This window comes from Megalopta genalis, unplaced genomic scaffold, assembly GCF_051020955.1.
Source record: "Megalopta genalis isolate 19385.01 unplaced genomic scaffold, iyMegGena1_principal scaffold1368, whole genome shotgun sequence".
NCBI lineage: Eukaryota > Metazoa > Arthropoda > Insecta > Hymenoptera > Halictidae > Megalopta > Megalopta genalis.
The window spans coordinates 30,001-40,000 of NW_027477437.1; the positions used below are offsets into that span (position 1 = coordinate 30,001).

General features: G+C 38.4%; 1 non-coding gene across 1 annotated transcript; it reads right to left on the reverse strand.

The window, feature by feature from the left end:
* Positions 1-1,210: 1,210 nt before the first annotated feature.
* Positions 1,211-3,131, reverse strand: LOC143263743 (small subunit ribosomal RNA). Its single transcript, XR_013037089.1, has one exon. It is a non-coding gene; the product is annotated as a small subunit ribosomal RNA (ribosomal RNA).
* Between the last annotated feature and the right edge of the window lie 6,869 nt (positions 3,132-10,000).

A 10,000-nucleotide genomic window follows, 5' to 3' on the forward strand; every position in this document is an offset into this window, starting at 1 on the left:
GGGAGTCGTCGTACAACGACATAATTGTCCCTTAAAGAACGAGATATTTCCGTCGAAACCATATATATATGTACGAGCAAATCCAAAACCACTGTTTTCTTGCAAGTTCGACGGTCGGAGCGAATAGAACATTGAAAAGCCTTCTATCGAAGAAACACAGAGAGTATATCACCTCCAAAAACGACGGGGATATGGATATTCAAACTGGACAATTATCAACCCGATACTGGATTCGAAAAGTTTCTCTCTCCTTTCGTCGTTATTTACACCGGACGGACTCACGGCCGGCTCTAGCTGGGTGTCATATATATATACGTCCCACGCTCATGCTGCCACTAGCGCGCAACAGAGTAGGGTGTCAATGACAACGACACAGCATTGAAACGAGCTACACAAGCCGGTCTCTCTTGATACCAATGTAAACGAGCATTAAGTTATCTTCAGACTGCCCGATATTTTCGTCCTTTGGACTTTCCCAACGATTCCTTTTTTTCTTTTTTTTTTTTACACCACAGCGAAGACTTGAGGAAGCGTGATTAAGCACGCTCGCATCCCTCCCTGTCCTACTACAACTGTGTGTGTGTGTGTAAAGAAAGAAAAAAGAATACATTGGCTTTCTCTCTATCGAGAAGATGGCCTACGCAACGCAGATCAAAGGCCTAATACGTGTAATATAATACGCGTCTGGCCGTGTATAAATCACGCACGAATGATCTGGTCGGGCCCAACTCTTCTCGTACGCTTATTTTTCCGTGTTGAGGCACTATCATAAAATCACACAAACCCCAACACGTGTGTGTCTTGGAAGGAAGATGGCCTACGCAACGCAGATCAAAGGCCTAATACGTGTAGTACACACGTCTGCCGTGTAAATCACGCACGAATGATCTGGTCGGGCCCAACTCTTCTCCACCACACCACATCCCAACTTTGTACATTTTTATATATTTTTGTGCGTTGGGGCACCTTCATAATCACAAACCCCAACAACACATATATCTCTCTCTCTTTGAAAGATTTGTTGTGGCCTACGCAACGCAGATCAAAGGCCTAATACGTGTAGTACACACGTCTGGCCGTGTAAATCACGCACGAATGATCTGGCGGGCTCAACAATATCTTTTTTTTTTATATGAATTCTTATCCACAAACTAATCGAATTCATTTTCTCTCCTCCTCTCCTCTCTCTTTGAGATATATTGGAACATTGTAATGATCCTTCCGCAGGTTCACCTACGGAAACCTTGTTACGACTTTTACTTCCTCTAAATAATCAAGTTTGGTCATCTTCCCGGCATCATCGGCAATGCCGAAACATTGCCGCGCACCAGTCCGAAGACCTCACTAAATCATTCAATCGGTAGTAGCGACGGGCGGTGTGTACAAAGGGCAGGGACGTAATCAACGCGAGCTTATGACTCGCGCTTACTGGGAATTCCTCGTTCATGGGGAATAATTGCAAGCCCCAATCCCTAGCACGAAGGAGGTTCAGCGGGTTACCCGGGCCTTTCGGCCAGGGAACACACGCTGATTCCTTCAGTGTAGCGCGCGTGCGGCCCAGAACATCTAAGGGCATCACAGACCTGTTATTGCTCAATCTCGTGCGGCTAGAAGCCGCCTGTCCCTCTAAGAAGATTTGTTTGTACGTTGGTAGTAAAAACCCCACCGGCAGAAGCCGAGAGCCTTCGAGATACCATAATTACGTCTATTTAGCAGGCTAGAGTCTCGTTCGTTATCGGAATTAACCAGACAAATCGCTCCACCAACTAAGAACGGCCATGCACCACCACCCACCGAATCAAGAAAGAGCTATCAATCTGTCAATCCTTCCGGTGTCCGGGCCTGGTGAGGTTTCCCGTGTTGAGTCAAATTAAGCCGCAGGCTCCACTCCTGGTGGTGCCCTTCCGTCAATTCCTTTAAGTTTCAGCTTTGCAACCATACTTCCCCCGGAACCCAAAAGCTTTGGTTTCCCGGAAGCTGCCCGCCGAGTCATCGTAGGAACTTCGGCGGATCGCTAGCTGGCATCGTTTATGGTTAGAACTAGGGCGGTATCTGATCGCCTTCGAACCTCTAACTTTCGTTCTTGATTAATGAAAACATTTTTGGCAAATGCTTTCGCTTCTGTCCGTCTTGCGACGATCCAAGAATTTCACCTCTAACGTCGCAATACGAATGCCCCCATCTGTCCCTATTAATCATTACCTCGGGGTTCCGAAAACCAACAAAATAGAACCGAGGTCCTATTCCATTATTCCATGCACACAGTATTCAGGCGAAGGTAGCCTGCTTTGAGCACTCTAATTTGTTCAAAGTAAACGTACCGGCCCACCTCGACACTCAGTGAAGAGCACCGCGATGGGATATTAGTTGGACCGCCCCGTGAAGAGCAAAGCCCACCGGTAGGACGTACCACATAATGCCAGTTAAACACCGCGAGCGATGAACCGACACTGTGACACACAGATTCAACTACGAGCTTTTTAACCGCAACAACTTTAATATACGCTATTGGAGCTGGAATTACCGCGGCTGCTGGCACCAGACTTGCCCTCCAATGGATCCTCGTTAAAGGATTTAAAGTGTACTCATTCCGATTACGGGGCCTCGGATGAGTCCCGTATCGTTATTTTTCGTCACTACCTCCCCGTGCCGGGAGTGGGTAATTTGCGCGCCTGCTGCCTTCCTTGGATGTGGTAGCCGTTTCTCAGGCTCCCTCTCCGGAATCGAACCCTGATTCCCCGTTACCCGTTACAACCATGGTAGGCGCAGAACCTACCATCGACAGTTGATAAGGCAGACATTTGAAAGATGCGTCGCCGGTGCTATAAGACCATGCGATCAGCACAAAGTTATTCAGAGTCACCAAAGCAAACGATGGACGAGTGTAAACACCCGCCACCGATTGGTTTTGATCTAATAAAAGCGTTCCTACCATCTCTGGTCGGAACTCTGTTTTGCATGTATTAGCTCTAGAATTACCACAGTTATCCAAGTAAATTTTAGTACGATCTAAGAAACCATAACTGATTTAATGAGCCATTCGCGGTTTCACCTTAATACGGCATGTACTGAGACATGCATGGCTTAATCTTTGAGACAAGCATATGACTACTGGCAGGATCAACCAGGGAACTATACAATATGTATATATAAAATGGACAAAATTTAAATCCTTTTCCATCGTCGCCTGTTTCATATATATATGTCAGGTCGACACACCACTTTTCTCTTTCAAATATGTACAAGTTTTGCCACATTCCGCGCTTGTAACATATCTTCTTTAACGCTCAATTTCTTTCATTTTTCTACCATACAGATATTTTACCGTACGCCCAAAAACGTACGTATTATATTTTTGTTCTATCGTAAAATCACATTTTTCTACGTACGCCAGCTTCGTACGTTTCTATCTTTGCCTTCATAAAATCACAAGATAATTTTATCTTCAAGAGTCTCGCTATTAACATCTTGTAAGATAAATGTACGTCCCAGCTAAAACGTACAAATACTTCAAGTTAAGTAATAATATATCATCGCTATTGACAAATTTTTAAGATCCAAGACACAGTTCTCTCTATATGTTTTAATATTTTTTATGTACTCAAATATATTCAAAGGAAAAAGTACATGGGTGATGCCATAGTCGTGGAAGCGCGTACGCTCACGCTGATCTTCTGACCGCCGGAAGCACGAAACCTCTGATCTGGGCAAAATCGGCAAGCCGAGGAAGAACGGACAGGACACATGCTGGACTGGCGAGAAAGCGTGTTCTTCCGCTCGCGCTAGGCATTTCGATTTCTGACACCTCTTGATTTAAAAAATCAGTTTTTTGATAGTTTTCTCTCTCCACTGGGCTATTCATTTTAGCCACAGTTTTCAATTGGTACGATTTGCTTCCAAATCTTACAGATGCATTTTAAAAAATTTTTCCATCGCTCGGACAGAAGAGTCGATTGCTCAGTGAGTACGAGTATACATACAAAGTGCATACGGGTAACCAACCCCGTAGGGCTTGCCACATATGGGCCATTCGGTCAAAGACACCGACCCGTGGCCACGCTGTGTGGAGAAAAGTCCGTAACGTAAACGGCACGAAACAGTCAGGACCGAAGCCCCGAAGGAGCTCTGAGACAGCTTCTCGACCGAGATCGTAGAATTGGCCCAAAACCCGCTCTGCTCCGTCCGCCTCGCACGGACCGTGTATCTCTTATAGATACCGAACGGCCGGCAAGGACGCCGGCGCCGCCGGCCGAATAGCACGCGCGCTTATGAGTGTAAACCGCTGCGGCAACAGACCGCCCGGCCGTGCTGTTGTAACATAGCGCGTGAACGAACGAAAAAAATTTTTATAGTAAACATTAAAATAAATTACACTACCGTAAACTAGACAAAAAATTACACATTTTTTCCCAATATGAAAATTTTCACAAACTTTTTAAAGTCCCATCGCATCGAGTAAACTTTTTTAATAACGCGTCCGCACGATTCTAAATGCTTAATCCATATGTGAAATCGTTCACTGATCACGAATATCGTATTTAAAAAAATTACAAAAATTTATTTTTCAAAATAATCAAAAAAAACCGAAAAATCACAAGAGTAAAGTACCATTATTTTAAACAACATGTCGTTCTAAATGCTTAATCCCTATGTAAAAAAGTTATTTAAGCAAGAATATGTAATTGAAAAAAATTAGAAAAATTTATTTTAGCCGTAAATCGAAAATAATGGGGACACCGGAGCTGTTCGAAGCGCCGAGACGCGCCGCGTACGGCCGAATATTTTCTAAGTCCCAACGTACCGATCAAGAGTAAAGTACCATTTTCCTACATTAGATTTCGTTCTAAATGCTTAATCCCTATGTAAAAACGTTAGTTAAGCAAGAATATCGTATTTTTAAAAAAATCTAATGATAGGATTTTCCAGAAAATTGAAAAAACCGAAAAATGTCAAGAGTAAAGTGCCATTTTCTGACATTAGATTTCGTTCTAAATGCTTAATCCCTATGTAGAAACGTTAGTTAAGCAAGAATATCGTATTTTTAAAAAAATCTAATGATAGGATTTTTCATAAAATTGAAAAAACCGTAAAATGTCAAGAGTAAAGTGCCCTTATTTTAAACATTATATCGTTCTAAATGCTTAATCCCTATGTAAAAAAGTTATCTAAGCAAGAATATGTTATTGAATAAAATGAGAAAAATTTATTTTAGCCGTAAATCGAAAATAATGGGGACACCGGAGCTGTTCGAAGCGCCGAGCGCGCCGCGTACGCCCGAATATTTTCTAAGTCCCAACGTACCGATCAAGAGTAAAGTACCATTTTCCTACATTAGATTTCGTTCTAAATGCTTAATCCCTATGTAAAAACGTTAGTTAAGCAAGAATATCGTATTTTAAAAAAAATCTAATGATAGGATTTTCCAGAAAATTGAAAAAACCGAAAAATGTCAAGAGTAAAGTGCCATTTTCTGACATTAGATTTCGTTCTAAATGCTTAATCCCTATGTAGAAACGTTAGTTATGCAAGATTATCGTATTTTTAAAAAAATCTAATGATAGGATTTTTCAGAAAATTGAAAAAACCGTAAAATGTCAAGAGTAAAGTGCCCTTATTTTAAACATTATATCGTTCTAAATGCTTAATCCCTATGTAAAAAAGTTATCTAAGCAAGAATATGTTATTGAATAAAATGAGAAAAATTTATTTTAGCCGTAAATCGAAAATAATGGGTCGAGCGAATCGGTCGATTGCGCCGAGACGCGCTATGATGCAACAGACGAGCGATTGGAACGCCCGAATATTTTCAAAGTCCCAACGTACCGGTCAAGAGTAAAGTACCATTTTCCTACATTAGATTTCGTTCTAAATGCTTAATCCCTATGTAAAAACGTTAGTTAAGCAAGAATATCGTATTTTAAAAAAAATCTAATGATAGGATTTTCCAGAAAATTGAAAAAACCGAAAAATGTCAAGAGTAAAGTGCCATTTTCTGACATTAGATTTCGTTCTAAATGCTTAATCCCTATGTAGAAACGTTAGTTAAGCAAGAATATCGTATTTTTAAAAAAATCTAATGATAGGATTTTCCAGAAAATTGAAAAAACCGAAAAATGTCAAGAGTAAAGTGCCATTTTCTGACATTAGATTTCGTTCTAAATGCTTAATCCCTATGTAGAAACGTTAGTTATGCAAGATTATCGTATTTTTAAAAAAATCTAATGATAGGATTTTTCAGAAAATTGAAAAAACCGTAAAATGTCAAGAGTAAAGTGCCCTTATTTTAAACATTATATCGTTCTAAATGCTTAATCCCTATGTAAAAAAGTTATCTAAGCAAGAATATGTTATTGAATAAAATGAGAAAAATTTATTTTAGCCGTAAATCGAAAATAATGGGTCGAGCGAATCGGTCGATTGCGCCGAGACGCGCTATGATGCAACAGACGAGCGATTGGAACGCCCGAATATTTTCAAAGTCCCAACGTACCGATCAAGAGTAAAGTACCATTTTCCTACATTAGATTTCGTTCTAAATGCTTAATCCCTATGTAAAAACGTTAGTTAAGCAAGAATATCGTATTTTAAAAAAAATCTAATGATAGGATTTTCCAGAAAATTGAAAAAACCGAAAAATGTCAAGAGTAAAGTGCCATTTTCTGACATTAGATTTCGTTCTAAATGCTTAATCCCTATGTAGAAACGTTAGTTAAGCAAGATTATCGTATTTTTAAAAAAATCTAATGATAGGATTTTTCATAAAATTGAAAAAACCGTAAAATGTCAAGAGTAAAGTGCCCTTATTTTAAACATTATATCGTTCTAAATGCTTAATCCCTATGTAAAAAAGTTATCTAAGCAAGAATATGTTATTGAATAAAATGAGAAAAATTTATTTTAGCCGTAAATCGAAAATAATGGGTCGAGCGAATCGGTCGATTGCGCCGAGACGCGCTATGATGCAACAGACGAGCGATTGGAACGCCCGAATATTTTCAAAGTCCCAACGTACCGATCAAGAGTAAAGTACCATTTTCCTACATTAGATTTCGTTCTAAATGCTTAATCCCTATGTAAAAACGTTAGTTAAGCAAGAATATCGTATTTTTAAAAAAATCTAATGATAGGATTTTCCAGAAAATTGAAAAAACCGAAAAATGTCAAGAGTAAAGTGCCATTTTCTGACATTAGATTTCGTTCTAAATGCTTAATCCCTATGTAGAAACGTTAGTTAAGCAAGAATATCGTATTTTTAAAAAAATCTAATGATAGGATTTTTCAGAAAATTGAAAAAACCGTAAAATGTCAAGAGTAAAGTGCCATTATTTTAAACAATGTATCGTTCTAAATGCTTAATCCCTATGTAAAAAAGTTATTTAAGCAAGAATATGTAATTGAAAAAAATTAGAAGAATTTATTTTAGCCGTAAATCGAAAATAATGGGGACACCGGAGCTGTTCGAAGCGCCGAGACGCGCCGCGTACGGCCGAATATTTTCAAAGTCCCAACGTACCGATCAAGAGTAAAGTACCATTTTCCTACATTAGATTTCGTTCTAAATGCTTAATCCCTATGTAAAAACGTTAGTTAAGCAAGAATATCGTATTTTTAAAAAAATCTAATGATAGGATTTTCCAGAAAATTGAAAAAACCGAAAAATGTCAAGAGTAAAGTGCCATTTTCTGACATTAGATTTCGTTCTAAATGCTTAATCCCTATGTAGAAACGTTAGTTAAGCAAGAATATCGTATTTTTAAAAAAATCTAATGATAGGATTTTTCATAAAATTGAAAAAACCGTAAAATGTCAAGAGTAAAGTGCCCTTATTTTAAACATTATATCGTTCTAAATGCTTAATCCCTATGTAAAAAAGTTATCTAAGCAAGAATATGTTATTGAATAAAATGAGAAAAATTTATTTTAGCCGTAAATCGAAAATAATGGGGACACCGGAGCTGTTCGAAGCGCCGAGCGCGCCGCGTACGCCCGAATATTTTCAAAGTCCCAACGTACCGGTCAAGAGTAAAGTACCATTTTCCTACATTAGATTTCGTTCTAAATGCTTAATCCCTATGTAAAAACGTTAGTTAAGCAAGAATATCGTATTTTAAAAAAAATCTAATGATAGGATTTTCCAGAAAATTGAAAAAACCGAAAAATGTCAAGAGTAAAGTGCCATTTTCTGACATTAGATTTCGTTCTAAATGCTTAATCCCTATGTAGAAACGTTAGTTATGCAAGATTATCGTATTTTTAAAAAAATCTAATGATAGGATTTTTCAGAAAATTGAAAAAACCGTAAAATGTCAAGAGTAAAGTGCCCTTATTTTAAACATTATATCGTTCTAAATGCTTAATCCCTATGTAAAAAAGTTATCTAAGCAAGAATATGTTATTGAATAAAATGAGAAAAATTTATTTTAGCCGTAAATCGAAAAAAAGTCTGTTCGTTTCTCTGTCTCTCTCGCGCGATCGAAGTATTGATGTTTCCCGGCAAAGTAATGGGATATTAATTAAACTTTATACACGAAATTACTCGTTTTGATCCCCGCTACACAGCCGTATACTTTTTATAATTTTGTGGAATCGGGAACCTTGAAATATTTAACATAACGCGGATCGACTGTCTCTGTCTCTTTCTAGATCGGAATAATCGATGTTTCCCGGCAAACTATTGGGAGTTTAATTAAACTTTATACATGAAATTACTCGTTTTGATCCCCGCTACACAGCCGTATACTTTTTATAATTTTGTGGAATCGGTAACCTTGAGATATTTAACATAACGCGGATCGACTGTCTCTGTCTCTTTCTAGATCGGAATAATCGATGTTTCCCGGCAAACTATTGGGAGTTTAATTAAACTTTATACATGAAATTACTCGTTTTGATCCCCGCTACACAGCCGTATACTTTTTATAATTTTGTGGAATCGGTAACCTGGAGATATTTAACATAACGCGGATCGTCTATCTCTGTCTCTTTCTAGATCGGAATAATCGATGTTTCCCGGCAAAGTAATGGGAGATTAATTAAACTTTATACACGAAATTACTCGTTTTGATCCCCGCTACACAGCCGTATACTTTTTATAATTTTGTGGAATCGGGAACCTTGAAATATTTAACATAACGCGGATCGACTGTCTCTGTCTCTTTCTAGATCGGAATAATCGATGTTTCCCGGCAAACTATTGGGAGTTTAATTAAACTTTATACATGAAATTACTCGTTTTGATCCCCGCTACACAGCCGTATACTTTTTATAATTTTGTGGAATCGGTAACCTTGAGATATTTAACATAACGCGGATCGACTGTCTCTGTCTCTTTCTAGATCGGAATAATCGATGTTTCCCGGCAAACTATTGGGAGTTTAATTAAACTTTATACATGAAATTACTCGTTTTGATCCCCGCTACACAGCCGTATACGTTTTATAATTTTGTGGAATCGGTAACCTTGAGATATTTAACATAACGCGGATCGACTGTCTCTGTCTCTTTCTAGATCGGAATTATCGATGTTTCCCGGAAACTAATGGGATATTAATTAAACTTTATACACGAAATTACTCGTTTTGATCCCTGCTACACAGCCGTATACTTTTTATAATTTTGTGGAATCGGGAACCTTGAAATATTTAACATAACGCGGATCGACTGTCTCTGTCTCTTTCTAGATCGGAATTATCGATGTTTCCCGGCAAACTATTGGGAGATTAATTAAACTTTATACATGAAATTACTCGTTTTGATCCCCGCTACACAGCCGTATACTTTTTATAATTTTGTGGAATCGGTAACCTGGAGATATTTAACATAACGCGGATCGTCTATCTCTGTCTCTTTCTAGATCGGAATAATCGATGTTTCCCGGCAAAGTAATGGGAGATTAATTAAACTTTATACACGAAATTACTCGTTTTGATCCCCGCTACACAGCCGTATACTTTTTATAATTTTGTGGAATCGGAAACCTTGAAATATTTAACATAACGCG